Source organism: Plectropomus leopardus, chromosome 2 (assembly GCF_026936395.1).
Source record: "Plectropomus leopardus strain MGB_pleo_1.0 chromosome 2, ASM2693639v1, whole genome shotgun sequence".
Classification (NCBI taxonomy): Eukaryota; Metazoa; Chordata; class Actinopteri; order Perciformes; family Serranidae; genus Plectropomus; species Plectropomus leopardus.
This window is the reverse complement of record NC_142177.1, coordinates 6,530,753-6,546,861: the sequence shown is the minus strand read 5'-3', so window position 1 is coordinate 6,546,861 and position 16,109 is coordinate 6,530,753. Positions and strand designations below refer to the sequence as shown.

Genomic DNA, 16,109 nt, shown 5'->3' with positions numbered 1-16,109 from the left:
AGCTGTTGCTTTGTGTCAAATTTAAATTGTGTATTAGAGTAGGAACAAGCTGCTCTGAGTGATTAGGGCTTTACTCATTTGGACACAAAGTTTTTTCCACTGACAGGCCCTGAGACTGCTCTATCCAAGGAGCCAGCAATCATTCACCCTGCAAATCATGCACGAGGCTGACAGCTTGGCACGGATCCAGATGTGTGTTTCCATTTGGGAGGCATCCAAACAAAACCTTGAGTGCTCAGCCAAACTCCTAATGAGCGATCCAGGGAGCTGGAGGTAGGCTAACTTGAACTCACTCACTTGGACGACCCTGGACTTGGGGAGAATTTTTCTTTTCCCCTGGATTTCAAATATCACAGCAGAGGAGAAGGAATTCACTCTGAGGTCAGACCGCTCCTCTGAAATGTACTCTGTCACATCAACAAGATTACTTAGCGCTAAAGAACACAGTTTGACAGCTTTGCCTTTCGTTGTTTGAGGTAGAGATGAGATAATGACGTGCTGAAAGCATTAGTTTAAACTCTTTTTTCAACCGGGGGAACTCGTGCAGCAACACCTCTGCTGCTGCCTCTGTTACAGCTGTCAAATGAAACGCTTGCAACCCCCAAACCTGCACATCTTTCTCAAAATGTCACTACAATGCAACTCCAGTGTTTGCAATCATGATCAGGACATCTACTCTGTGTTGCTGAAAAATATGATATGTGGATGGTCGGCGCCAGTAGAGAACTTAGTCATACAGAATCTGATGCATCCAAATGATTATGCCACTGGACAAAGTCAGGTTGAAACACTATCAGTAATAATGTAATATAAGGAGTAAGAAGGTCCCTAAAGGGTGGGGTGAAGGGGCATTGGATGGACAAAAAATACCCTGGACTTTCATGCAGGAGTCTGTTGTTTATTTCCTGTCTGAATTTCATGTTTTTTTTATCTACACCTTACCATGTGCCTGTTTTCCCTAAACCTAACCATCCTTTCCACCATACCTGCTTTTGCTGACATTCTGAAGTTGGTTGCCATGTGCTGTTGGTGCCTAAATATAACCACATGCAGCATAATCTCACCATGTGCATTTGTTCTCAAATCACGGTAGCAGCTTGTAAAATGTCAACAGCAGACACAGAAGGATACCTGGAGTGTAATATGTAGATGTGATTGTTCACTGCAAAGTGGTATATTTGATGACTTGGGATGAGAACTTGTTGTCACACATCCATGATCCTGTCCTACAGGTTGTCCCTTTCACAAAGACCTCTATTCAGTGCTGATAGTACCTCTGTTGTTGGCTGAAAGGTGGGACAGCTCTGTAATCATAATGATGTGATATTCCTGCTTTAAACAGTCAGTGTAAAACAGGCTAGAGACTGTTGGATGAAGCAGCATTCTCATCCTGACACGAGGAGACCATTTCATAAAACACCTGATGTCAGGCGGAGCGTGCAACATTATCACCTCACAGATAACATAATCTGGGGTTTACGGGGATTCCACCTGTCACCAGCTGTGAACCAACTCACAATGTTTATCTGTGTACAGCTCCTACAAGGTGATTTGGAGGCTTCTGATCTTCACGGAGGCGATGCTCAACACATGCCACAGCTGCTGCCTCGCGCCGCTGCAGCTGCAGCGCTCCCAACAGCGTCAGATAATGAAGACGGTGCAGAAGAAGAGAAGGAGGAGGAGGGGAATTGGAATCTGAGAAATAAAGGTGCTTCTGCTGTGACATTTAATTCACAAGTGAGTGGTTGTTATGCACTGGTGTGATTGAAAAGTGCTTTAGCTGCCGCCTGATTATTTTCCGAAGGCTTCTGTGTGGCGGTGAAAAGCCCCCCGCTCTCTGCAGCGGGGAGCATAATGAGATGTTGAGAGGAGATAGAGCGCGGTATGTATGAGCCCCAGTCTTATTTCAGGCTCCGGTGAGGACGGTTGTCTGGATTCAGGAGCGGGGGTGGAAGAATGGGGGCATATGGGATGTTACAATCCTGTTGAAGATGTCAGTACCTACAAGGGCTGCGAGCCGTGCCAACCGACGGTGCCCTGCTGCCAACTGGCACGACCGGCACTGCATATTGAGCGTCTCTCCTGCAGCGCCCACAGAGCATCGTGGGCCTCTCGGAGTCAGCGAGCCAGTGAATCATTTATGTCCTCGCTCCAACTTGCCAACGCTTGTATGACACACTTTTTGCAATGTACTATAAGGAGATTTAGGGGGAAGACAAATATATCTGCAGAATGGAAATGCCTTAGCTCAGTTTTGTTTGTGGCATGAATTGCATTTTTTTTTTTTACATCACCAGCCTAACAGCTGCTTCTCTTTCAGTTTTCATAGTCTGATTGAGATGCAGGGGACTTACAGACACGGGGCAAAAAAAAATCTAAAAAACTGATCGGCCCACTCTCTCTACATCACCTCGCTACCCCTCACCACACCACCCCAACCAGCCAGGATAGAATGAAGTGTCTGTTGGCTTAAAGATAGAAATTGCCTCTGCTCCTCTCATATATTTCATCAGCATTGGAACTCACCTCCATTCTTGGGAATTAATGGCAAGGATTTCTATGAATGTGAAAGCAGGCTGCTGTGCTGTTATGCACCTCAGCTGCTTCGTGCTGCCGTGGAAACAGGGAAGGCAGCCGGCTACAGCAGATAGACCTTTAGCCAAAAATCATTAACATACTCCTGTCATCCTAATCAGTTCAGCAAGTCTGGAGTTTATAGCTACTGCTTTATATATTTTTTTTAACATTCACAGTTGCTCCAGTTTGATTATAGTAGGTGTTACATCTGTGTTTTCCTTGATAGAGGCTTATTATCTGAAAAGGTTAACCATAAAAATAATACAATGGTTTGTTACATAGAATGGTTGGTGACCTATCAACAGGTTGCCAGCAAAATCGTTCAGTTTCGCTGTCAGTGGGTCCAGTAGTGGTGCACTGTTTTTATTCCTTTTGTCCTCCTAATTTTGGAACATTTTGGAAAGGTTTATGATGTTTTTTAAAGCTAACTGATTTTCATGTTGCATCATTTTGTTTAATCTCTACACACACACACACACACACACACACACACACACACACACAGAAGAAAAATTATTCCTGGAGTCCTGTCATCACCATGAGGTTGCCAGGCAACCAGTGCAGACCTGCAGAGGTCACTGCTCCTAGCCAAGAAGTAGTCCCACTGCATGATGACTTGTGTCGTTAAACATAAGATTTTGACTGAATTAAACAAGCAAAATTCAGTGTGTAAATTAGTGAAAGGTGCTGTTTGGTGTGTTTTTTAACTTTGGACTAACCAGGCTACCCCCCCACCACCCACCCCCACCCTTGTTTTACGTCTTTATGCTAAATTAAGATGATCACCTCCAGGCCCCAGCTTGATATTTAATGGAACATAATGAGATTTATATTGATTATCTTGTACAGTATAGCTCTTGAACAGAAAGCAAACTGTCAGACTGTACCTTAAGCTCTACAATTAGGCAGATGAGGTTATAAACAGCCAAGGGCACAACAGATGCTCTGAAATGAACCCCCCATTTGCACTTCCTGTCCAGTGTCTGGTACATTATCATACAATCATCAAATGAGAGTTCCACCCCTATTTTCGTAAAATCACTATTATTCTCATCAGATCATTACTCATATTATGCATTTTAAAGATTTGCAGTTGGTCTTTAAGGTTTTCCCAAAACTGCACTGTTCAGTTTGAGTTTGTCAATTTGAAGTGACCCAATTATTCCCCAGGTAGAACTCCAGCACAGCAGCGCTCAGCTGGGGGCCCCTGAATATCACCACACCTGCCTACCACCTCTCAGCCTGGGAAACTCAGTTTGAGAGAGTCCAGCCCCTCTCCAGGAGTTTGGTTCTCAAACCCCTGCCACCCGCCACACAATGACCTCGCTGCCAAACCAGGTTCCATGGTCCAAGACCAGAGGGGCGTTCTGCTTTCTCCATACTGGATTAGGTAGTCAAGACGTGCAGAAAAGGCACAAATTGGAACATAAATATTCACCTGAATGCAGGAAATTAAGTGTTTGATGCTCAAAATTTCTGGCGGAGGGCACCCAACCCCCCCTGTTTCATATGTGTTCCCCCCGATGTAAAAACAAAACCTTTGCCCTTGGTTCATTGTTAAAAAAACAATGTATATATTTTTTCTTCTCTTGGAATCTAACCTTTGAGTGACCCAGCATTCAGATATAACCGCAGGGATTATTTGTACATGCATTATTTTATGGAATACTAGGGTCAGACTGAGAGGGCAACTTGGTCATAGGCCTGCTGGGAGGTGTAGTCTCTTCAGTCTGTTCTGCAGTCTCCTCCTCTCAGCAGGTTTTACCTGGAACACCATCAAACAGAAACACTTCAGGGATGTCCTTACCAGGTGCAGGAACCATGTCTCCTTTCAGTGAGGACAAGCAGCCGCTTGACACTGAGGTCCTCGTGTATTTCTATCTGACGCTGTCACCGAGTGTGAGGAAAGCTTTAAGCCTCCTCGCTCTCATTCTTTTAGGCGGTCTGTGCTAAGAGCTCATGAGCAGGTCAAGGTTGAAAATAGGTCAAAGGTAAATCAAGAGATTTGCTTAATGGCTTTCCTTTTTCCATTTTGGTCTGGCACAATGCCATTACTTGTGAAGTCACAGCACCTAACAATCCTAATAATCCTTTTTACCTTCACGCGTTATTCATCACTTTAAGCCATCCTTTTTCCACTGACCTGCACAGGACAGGCTACTGTTTCTTGCAGAGAGCAATGACCTCAGTGTTTAACCCACTGATGTTCACATTGATTAATGCTCAAATGCTGGTCTCCATCAGAGCACTTTGGTGTAGGCTCTCTGAAGGGTATGATCGCTGGATCGCACGTCATCAAAAAATATAGAGGCTATCCATTAGAGAGACGTATGCTTTGTGATTTTAGAGACATTTTAAAAATTGGATTCCTAGACGTTCAGTTGTGTACGTGACTGCGTTTTTCTTTGTGTCTGTGTTTTGGCCATCATTAAAGAGATAAACATATGCATACCCAGATAGAATACCTGACAGATGGGGAGTTTTCCTTGAACATGACTTTGTTGGCAGATCTCTGCCCGCAGAGCTTCCAAGGAGGATGCAGACAGACACAGGGAAGGCGCAATCAGTCAAATACCGTGTATCTGTTTCACCGCCAGCCAGTGGAAATCCAGGCTCTCTCTCGCCCGCACAGCAGGAGAGCTGGAAACACATTCACTTGGGCTTAGTCTGCAACCAGAGCCAGATTCTCCGTGCACTATGAGCAACGAGCCAGCTACAATAAACAGTGTGGAAAGTTTGGAAATGACGAACATGTTTGGAAACTAATTTTTACAAAATAATTAACTGGAGGAGTCGCTCTGGGTCAGTGTACCTTTGACAAAATCTGATCCAGGCAGCATAACGAAATGAGCTGTGGGACAGTTCTCTCACTGTGTGTGTGTGTGTGTGTGTGTGTGTGTGTGTGTGTGTGTGTTTGCACTTGGCCAGTCTCCAGCAGTGTGGACTGTGTAATCTTAGAGGGCAATTTTTATTGAAAATTCCAGTATTCCCATCTCTCGGTTCGTCAGCAAGTGATTTCGCTGAACCCTATCGCTGGTGTCAGCTGAAAATCTTGTATCTCCACACTGTTGACTTGTCAGGATCCATGTTGTTCTCAGTGATGCTGCAGTTTGGACTTTGTGAAGCAGTATGAAAAGTTTTATTAGCCATTGGGGCTACAGAATTGCCAATGCAAAAAAATGCAGAATTTCAGCTAACCTTAAAGTGTGAAAATTGTCCAAATTTGAGATGGAAATTGGCTGTTCTTGGGCGTTTGATCCTATCGCACAATCTTCCTGAGCAGATGGAGTTGCCCAGTTGTCATGGAAATGTGGATGTCCAAATTTGAATTTTTTTGAGCACTTTTTGTTGGCTTAAAACTTGAAAATTCATGAAATTCATTAATTCATGTCTCCCACTGGAGATATGAGGTTTTCATGTACTGTTTGCTGCAAGGGACTGTTCATCATCTATAGGAGGGGAGGGAGAGGAGCAAAACTGAGAAGGCCCTTCAAATATTTTTTTAAAAACTAGGGAAGGACTTGTGTTTTGTTATGGGGTGGAGGTGGTGAAAAGTTTTGTTTTGTTTGCATTTTTGAATAATATATGTAGCCCTGGTGTAAAATAGGGAATAAAAAAATAGCTACTTATAAAGTGAATGATAATACTTCATTAAGGAAATTAAACATAAAATAATTTGGTTTTATAAAGAAAGAAAAATGGTTAACTGAGATATTGAGAAAATTACCTCATAAAGAAGTTAGGATGTAGGTTGAATGAATGGTTATAATTAATAGTTCTAAATAATATTGTATGCAAACTACCCCCCCCCCCCAACGCCAACCCAACAGATTGTGCCTTTATTTTAAGATTCTTTATCTGATTGGTTATTGTAGGTATCAATCAAGCCACCTGTTGTAATTGGTTGTGAGTGAGGAAATGAACGTGGGAGGGCGGGCCACAAACAGTGCGTAGCAGAGTCGTTAGCGAAAGACACGGCCGGGATGACGGCAGAAAACCCAGTTAGAAGAAATACCGAAAATACTAAAAAGACTGTTGAACGTTTGAGTAAACATACGGAGAATGCAGCTGTGGACAGTACCGAAAATGCATTGTTTAATTTTGGTTTATAAAGTCAAAAGTTATGTACGCCTATGCTAAGCTAAAGCTAACGTCGGTGAATCGCTGGACGAGAGGACGATTTGCCGGAGAAGACTTTTTGTTTGTGGGCTTCCTGTCGAGGAGTCGCCCCCGCTGCCGTCTGGTTTTATCTTTGGGGCCACAGGCTGTTTCTGCTGGACTGTGTCTCCGAGACTGACGCAAAAATGTAAGTCAGACTTTCTGTGTTTTCTTGCTCTGCTGAGGGAAAAGAATTGCATCGAGACTTTGCGATTTTCAGGTCTGCAACTTTTTCAGTGTGTGCGCGTGAGTGTGTGCGCGTGTGATAACACAGCTGGGTTGAGTATTTTTGAGTCGGTAAAAAGAAATATTGGCAAAAATGGTGAGAAATATAGATTTCGACTGAGAAATCTGTGATTTGGTATTGTACGTTTGCAACAATATGAGTTTTTCTCCTTACGATAAGTTTCTCCATATCGCGTCTAAATGTGCGTTTTCACAGTATCACGGAATTATTATTATCAGTCAGAATGACCCTTACAGGTATGAAAAAAGACGAGTTAGTTATGGTTTCAGTATTGCTTTATAATTATAACTAATACTTGAAAGCATTTTTTTTAAAATGGAGGTATGTGGAAAACTCTCCCTTTTGAAAATTATTAAATTAAAGGTGATCTTTTCCATCTAGTTGAATTTTTTTCAATAATCTAGATTAGCAAATGTACATGATTAACTTTAACGGTGTACCTTAAAACCAGTATATTGCTTCAACCCAAGTGGTTTGTAATATTATGGTAAAAGTCAGTTCTGACTAACATATTTTTCAAGTAATATATAAATATCAACTAATTTATGGATTTACTGGGCGAACTTTGATTAAAAGTAATAATGTTTCTTATTAATTTAAAGGTGCATATTTTTTGTTATAATGGGTAGTGTTGTGATTTTTTTCAGTTGTGAATAGGGTGAATAATATTTGTATTTTCCAAACACCATAAAAAAATACAGTAAACTGTTATTCCCCTTTATTACAAGAGTTTTTGGGGTCAGTTATTTTAAGTATAATCGCATGCAACAGTCAGTGTGAATATACAGAATATACTCCTAAGTTTAAACATTTCATTGTTCAGGAGTAGGGTAATATACATTTCAGCCAAAACAGGTAAACCTTTGTGGTAGCTACCTTCAAAAACCAAACCCAAACGTCCCATCACTCCTGTTTAAAACTAGTTACTAGCATTTTAAGCATAATTTATAGTGTTGGGATGCTGCATATATAATAAGAGCCACAGCTAAATTGGCTCAAGAAGTCACTAGAAAGACTGAACTCTGTATGAAAAAAATGAAATAAAATAACAAAGGAAGCCCCTTTTACCGCTTAAAGTTGCAAAATGATTTAGTTCGCCCCCAAAATAGGATTTTATTTTATTTTTTATCACTAAACAAAAGAAAAGAAGGGAAAGAAAGCAAACAGACTTTGTAAAACATAAAATGAAAAATTAAAAGTTGGTGATAGAGACATACTATATCAAGATGAAGGGAAGGGGGACCCACAGAGACAGTCTATGCATAGGGCCTAGAATTTGATGCTACACCCCTGGTCAAGGGAAGAATATTTGTAGCTCTATAGAGTGTCATGACGTGAAAAAGACGAAGTCACACCTCAGCCATCCCCCTGCTCTGATAAATATAGTACAGTCCCTAATAACACACAATACTTTTACATTTTTCAAGAAAGCCACACTTTTTTTTTTAAACAGAGAAACAATTCATAAGCTTTAAGAGAAACAACTTTGCTGCAGTTGTTATGGCAGACTCAGCGATGTTTCTGCGCAATAAGGAGGAAAAAAACTCTTAGCTGCTTGTCCTCAGGCATGACATTAAGATATAGTACTATTGATTTACGTCTACAGGCTTAAAATATCCCCACCAACATACACAGATTGCAGAGTAGTAAAAACTTTGTGATGTGGGATAAAACAAAGACACAGAAACACACAGCAGGAAAAGAAAGAGAAGCGTCTCACATTTCATAATCCAACTCTGCCATCTTGTGGTTAAATTTGTGGTCAAAAAAAGATTTTCCCTTCAACTCTAGCCTTGCTTCTTGAGCTACAAAACCATTTTTTAATATCCAGAGTGAATCAGTGCTGCGGCCTGGCTTTTCCCAGAGCACTGGAACCTGTTGTGACAGCGGTGCTGGTCCCAGTCAATTAAGCCATTGACTGAGTTGTCAGGGGTGGAAGGGAGCGATGATATGATGTGATCAGTGGTGACACCCAGTGGTAATGTGTCGCTCCTGGTGCTCGCTGCTCCATCCAGCTCATTTGGCCCCTGCATCTCCCTCCACTTAATCAGATATGACAAGCTCCCCGGGCCTCCACTTACAAAACAATCACAGGCGAGCAGCCGAGCCGTCGCACCCGAGTCCGTCGTCCCGCCCAACGTTGGCCATTAAGAGGATGATGTGTGGCCTCTTTGCTCGTCTGAGCCCTCCTCTTAATTGTAAACACATTATTCTCAAGACAGCCTTGGAAACACAGCAGATGTCTAATTGGCGTGTTAATTATCATTATGTGCTACTTATGAGTCTGTCGACAGCACTCTGGCACAAAGCGGAGCTGCTGTCAGATGGCGCAGTTTTTTCAGCGCCATTTTTTGAGGCTCCCCAAACTCACTGATTAGATCCATGCCTCATCATCAAACCATAATATCAAACAGGCTGTGAATATTTGAGCTACTCCAAAAAAAAAAAAAAATTCCAACACTGCTTGAGTGCCACGGGTTATAAAAATGATTCCTCAAGTCTGTCTCTGTGTGACAGAGCAAGTTATTAGAAATCATCTTTCTGCTCCAGCACCAGCTGACCTGACAGACACTTCACTGTGCAGGGCTGGGTTTTGTCCTCAGCTGAGGGTTGATCAAACACTGCAGGCTTCTGTCTGTAGGAGGCTCTTCAGACCTCTTTCATCCTGTCCTTGCTTTTCTCACCAGTAGAAGAAGTGCCATTTCACTTTCTGTCTGTCTACTCTTGCCTGCTAGTATTGCTAAATGTCAGAACTTTAGCTGGCCTCACATAGTCAGACTAAAAAATTAGAAAATAGGTTTGCAGTATTGTTGCACTTTCTGACAATGATGTGACTTAAAACTGTAATTCGGAAGGAACTTTTACTTTGTAAAACTGCAGGGAGCTATTTTTATCCACTTATAATAAGTTGTTGCTGGCAAGTGTCTTTGTATGATGTTGAAAGTTTCAGTTTTGATTAATCATTTGCTAAAGGCAAGTTTTTTTTTTGGAGTTTGTTATATTCCAAAACTTCTAAATACTGACAAAGATTTTCATTTTTTTGTAAAAGCATATTGGTTCCAAACATTGGTTATTGGTCTCATTAACTACTGATAATCGTTATTAGTATCTGCCCTGAGAAACCAATACCGGTCGACCCCCCTAAGGTTTATTTCTTGTTAAAAGGACAATCCTTAAGGGGGTTAAAGATAGATTATGTTATATGTGATTCAGATTGCAAAACCCTCTGAAGCAAATTTGTGATATTTAGCTAACTATATATAATATGACTGGGGTGCCATCGATGTAATTGACATAATCGATTACGTGAATATGGCGATTCACGTGATGTCAACGCGTCGCACTGTTTCACACAGCACGTGAAAAGAGAGCGTGAGCAGTGCCGGGTGTGTTTTTTGTTTCGGTTAGAGTGTACCCACTGCTTGCACAAGCAGCGCTTGTTAGGCGCGTCTGAGCTGCGTGTCAGCTAAAGCCCATCTACAGAAACGGTGGTTCGCGGTATTTTTACGGTGACGCTCGCGTTAGTTGATACCACTTTATACTGCAGTTTAAAGTCTCTCTTTGTCACAGAGAGGAGGAAATACAAAGATGTTTGTTTCTTTGTTGCTTCCCTTTCAAAACAAAAGCTATCTTACTGTATCTCTGTGGACAAAATGCCATCAGTTGCTGATACAATGCATTTTATTTTGAAACATTTGCAGTATGGGGTTGTCAGCTGTGCAGGAGCTTGTATACCTTCATGAATGAGTGGAATATGTGCTTTTATGAAAATACAGCACTCGTTTCAGCAGGCAGCGGTATGCCTTAAGGCCCAGTTAAGGCTGGACTATTTTGATGCAGAAAGAATGTACTAGTTCTAATTAGTTATGTTAGAGAAAAGTTATAGTGTTATTCAAATTACACTAATTTTACTGTAAGATGTTTTGTTGGACTGCTAGGTTTGAGGTTTGTCACTGTAACAAAGAGTAACTATTTTGTTACATTGTTTAATTTATTTCCTGTTGGATTGCTAAATGTAGATGCACTACATTCCTTTTACTTGAATGGAACAAGCTCATGCATTAATTTTATTTTGTAGAGACTTTATATCAGACATATCAAATTTTAAAATGTAATTTTCAGTAAATCTGTTGTTATATTTATTGAGTAATAAAAAATAACAGTTAGATCAATTAAAAAATTGATTGATTAATTGATTAATCGAAACAATAATCAATAGATTAATTGATAAAAAAATAAATGTTAGGTGCAGCCCTAATAAATAACATTAACTTGACTTAACTCTTCGTATAACACCAGTATTTTACAATTCACAGTAAGAACACTCCATATACACGCTATAAACTTTCCTAAAATATCTGCGGAATGGCTGTACTGTCATTTTCATAACTTAAATGCATTGAAATATGGGTTCTCAAAAACCCATATGTCATGCAACAGATTAAACACTATAATTTTTGCTCTGTCACGAGCGGCTCTTGAAGGCTGCTCAGATGGTATCTCCTCCTTTTAACACACTGATATTTATAGGAGAGCCATCTGAATAATTGATCTGGAAGTTGAAGTAGCTGGCCACTGCTTCACGAGGGCACAAAGAAAAGCCCTGATGGCTGTGCCGGATGGAGTTACTGGAGCAGAAGTTCCTGACAAAGACAGAGGAGTGAGTGCAGCACTCTGCTCCGCTCTCCGCTGCTGGGCTGACAGCTACTCAGAGCTTGTGGTCGACTCCTTTTCCTTCCTCATTATTCTCCCCCGTGTGTGCTAAAGATCACAGTCTCTGCTCTGGAGCGTAATTTCATTTAACCATGTTATTACACGTTTGAACTCTAGGAAATACATTTGCACATAACAAATTGCAGAAGGGGGAAATTAAAAGAGTCAAAACATTTACACTGCAGAAAATGCAAACATGCGACTGTGAAGAGAGGGCAGTCTAAAAGCACCATCCTGTTTCTTGGCGACCTGCCCTTTCATGCTTTATCACTGCACAAATCAACCCTCTTTAACACAACTCAACACTTGTGGCCCCTTTCATTTAGCACTAATAAGATCCCCTTCAGCTTTAATGAGCATAAGCACCAAGGTTGTTTAATTGGTGAACACAGCAGTGTCGTTGTGTGCCGCAAGAAATTGAAAAGTCATAAAAATGTCACATGAATATTCAGATGAGATGGACAACAGCCCTTCCCTCACATCTCCATCCTCATCCTTCCACATCATCCTAATTATGGGGATATGTTAATTGGGCATCTGTTGCCTGGAGTCAAATTCATTTTTTTTTCCCTCTCTCCACCTCTCCTCTCTCCACCTCTCTCTCCATGCTCACGTCCCTGCTGCCTTTGAGGTGGAATCAGCCACCACCAGCATTTAAAATACACATGCACACACACATACATGCATGCAAACTATAAGCAGCAGTCGTACTTATGCACTCATCTCATGCATGTTAACTCGTGCCATGGGCAAGATGTACGCACACACGCGATGCCACATATGGTGGTGGTGGCAGTCTCTGTCAGTTGTAAGTGGTTGAAGGCGTCAGCTGGAGCTGCGAGGCAAGCTGTGAAAACCAAGTCAATTAAGGAAACATGAAATTTCCAGGGAGTAAATATGCAATACACCGGCTGCTGTTCCTCTCCTCGACGTGGATATAACACAACACACTGCCATTTGGTGGTTGCATTTTTTTTTTTTTTTGAAAGTGCTTCCCAGTTCTGTGAGAGCTTGAATTTTTAGCGTGGCAGCGAATCAAACATTTAATCCTGGCTGGCAGTGTTGGTGCCGCTGTGGAGTGAAGGCGAGTGTAGTGGCGGTTGCTTGAGGCTCAGTGTTGGAGGGTGATGTCAGATGAAATTCAACAGAAGAAGTGAGTGCCTGTATGTCACTTTGTTTCAAGGATCAAATTCTTTATTGTCATCATGTGCACAACATAGACTGTATATAAAGATGGATGATGTGTCTCCACTTTCTCATAACATTGCTTATCACTGTGTATTAAAATATGCGAATCACGCTAGTAAAAGCCAAATGAGAATCTCTGACATAAAATAGTTAACTAGTTAAGTAAATGGTTAAGTAGTATATATATTAAGTTAAAATACAGGCTAAAATACAGAAGTAAATATGAATTAAAGTATGTACAGAGTATATAGAACATACACATTTGCGTAGGGCAGCATGGTGTTAGAGTGGTATCCTCTCACAGTCCAAACACGTGCAGGTCAGGTTGACTAATTGTATTGTTTGGGTTTTTTAGGCACTGGTGCTAAAATGATACTTTAAAAAAAAAAAACCCAAAAGAAACACAAAACGGTCAGTCAGTCAGTCATCTTCTGTAACCGCTTGTCCTCGTAAGGGTCGCGGGGGGGGCTGCAGCCAATCCCAGCTGTCATCAGGTGGAAGGCGGGGTACACCCTGGACAGGTCGCCAGACTATCGCAGGGCCGACACATATAGACAAACAACCATACACGCTCACAGTCACACCTAATTTAGATAGTAATTTAGTAGTAATTTAGAGTCACCAATCAACCTGAGCTGCATGTCTTTGGACTGTGGGAGGAAGCCGGACACCCCGAAGAGAACCCACACAGACACGGGGAGAACATGCAAACTCCGCACAGAAGGGCCCCCGCCCGTGGACCGAACCCCGTTCCAACCGGGTTTTCGAACCAGAGACCCTCTTGCTGTGAGGCTAACTTGCAGCTAACCACAACGCCACCGTGCCACCCACACAAAACGGTTAATGAGGCTAAAAATTGCCTTTTTTATTGCAAAGGGAAATTTAGACTTGAAATTGTAACAGTATACTCAACAGTCTAGATAGGTAGGTAGATAGATAGATAGATAGATAGATATAAATCATTAACAAATTCTCCTCAAATAGAAACAAATCCAGCTAAAATAGTTTAACCCTTAATAACAGTTATAGGACTACAAACAGAAAGTTAATTATAATTTGGGATCTGTTATTGTTTCACGAACAGAGGAGAGACTCAGCAGACAGACATTTCTCTTTTATCTGTTTATGAGCGGCTTAACAGTCCACCTAAAGGGAGCATGGGGGGTTAACTTACCTTGCTAACTTCAGTGGAGGACTGGAGTTGTAGCATTTATTCACTGACAAACAGCCTAAACTGTTCACGCAGTGCACTGCCATCTCATACTGTCTGCTCCACTCGCTGCAGCCTCACTGTCACCGGCACACAGTCGCTCACTTGCTCTATTTTCTCACCTGCACTCGCCCTCTGTCTCTCTGTTCACACAACCTGGTGCTGAACTGGGGCACTGAAATTTGTGTTATGATTTAGTTGTATAGGAACTGTATAGGAGAGTTTTGGTACCCAACCTTATTAACTGCTGACTCTAAATGTTCAAAGGTGTGAATGTGAGTGTAAATGGTTGTCTGTCTCTGTGTCAGCCCTGTGATACTGTCCATGATGTCCCCCGCCTCTGGGATCTGCTCCAGTCCTTCAAGAGGATAAGCAGTTATAGAAAATGTATGGATGGACATTACTGTAGACAATATTTGCCAGTGAAAAAACTGGATGTCAACAGGAATATAGTAAATGTATATACACGTAAAAAGGACTACTAACTACATATATACCAGAGGTGTTAACAGTTTGTAAAAGTAAAAGTGTGTAAAAGGTAAAGTGTCAAAGTAATGAACTCAGGAGCTCAAGAGTTCAACAGTCTTGTGGCCTCTGGGATGAAGCTGTTCCTTCGCCCAGTCGAGTGGCAGCAGATGCTTTGGTAGCGTCTGCCAGATGACAGCAGGCAGAACAGTTTGTGGCTGGGCTGTGGCTTTGATAATCCTGTTGGCCTTCTTCCTGCACCCAGGGTTTAGAGGTCCTCAATGGATGGCAGCTCTGTCCTAGTGATGCAGGGCCCTGTTAAGTCTTATGAATGTTGTTAAGTGCCTCATGAAGCCAAAAAAGTATGACATTACCTGGACATTATACAAAGAATTTATGTCAACTGGCATATGCAGGCTTCTAGTTTGGTTGTGGTTAGGCAACAAAGACTCATGGTTTTGGGAAAGGAAAAAAAATGGTGGTTACGGTTTATAAAAACATGAACGTTAAAAAAGGTCTGTTACAAGAAGTGAAACTCTAGTCTCTGGCATTTAAGTCTGGTGTGCTGCACCTGCTTGTTTTTTCATAGTGGTACTTCACATCCAATGTAATTAGAACTCAGATTCTCACCTCTAAGCAGGAGGTTGAACCAATTTACATACGTACAGTTTTTCACCTGTGCAGTTTGCAGTTGTTCTTTGACTGCAGCAACACCTGGAGATCTCTGTGTTTTTTGGCCCCTGGAGGCCAGACAGGGTTAATTTGCGGCTGTGTTACATGGAGATTTGCCGTTAGCGCTCTCTGATGATACATCCTCCGCTCAATTAGCCGTGCTGACGCCAGCGCCTCCCCGAAGATACCTCGGGGGCGGCTGAGATGAAGCAGCTCTGGATCCTGGGAAGCTGGATGACTATTCTGAGTGACTCACAGAATTGGCTCATTGCCCACGTGAAGGTGAGTTCAAGGTGTGTATAGAGATGGAGAGCGAGGGGAGAGCCAGGCCCACTCGTGCGACTGTAGTGAGAGAGGGAGTCCTTGAGAAATCCTGACACATTGGTCTCTGAGCTTTCCTGCTACACCAAGAATCTCCAATCCCCATGCTCCTGTAGACCTTATGTCTCTTTTTTTTATTAGCGTCATAAAGGTGAAGCAAGAGAGTAGGCTTCTGTAAACGTAATGCTTTGTATGCGTACTTTATTATAAGTTATTTTAAATTGTGTGCAGATTATCCACTTGAAAGAGACTGATCAATCTACCCGGAGTTTTTAACTGGATTCCATTCAGTGACTAAACAGCTTATCCTTTATCGTCTTTTACTTTTCACAGTTATAGCAGTTAATTTGACAGTTTACTTTGACAGTTCCATTTGTTTAATTTCTTCACTAGACCAGTTAACTGGTAGTAGGTAGTTTGTAGTAGTAGCTTTAGCAGTTGGTTGTAGTTAGCATTAGGTTTTTTTTTAATATATATGCTGCTGTGAATAAATGTAACTAGAAAAAAACATTTGTAAATATTAAAAAAAATCCAGTTTACACCAATGCCACCTTAAAT

General features: G+C 41.7%; 1 protein-coding gene across 2 annotated transcripts in view; it reads left to right on the top strand.

Annotated features, from left to right (window-relative positions):
* Positions 1–6,541: 6,541 nt before the first annotated feature.
* The window catches only part of prok2 (prokineticin 2), a 39,179-nt gene continuing 29,611 nt past the window's right edge, over positions 6,542–16,109 (top strand). For both annotated transcript variants that reach the window (XM_042494799.2, XM_088071651.1), the window contains exon 1: positions 6,542–6,883. The gene's annotated coding sequence lies outside the window, so the exon portion shown is untranslated. The remainder of the gene's footprint in view (positions 6,884–16,109) is intronic.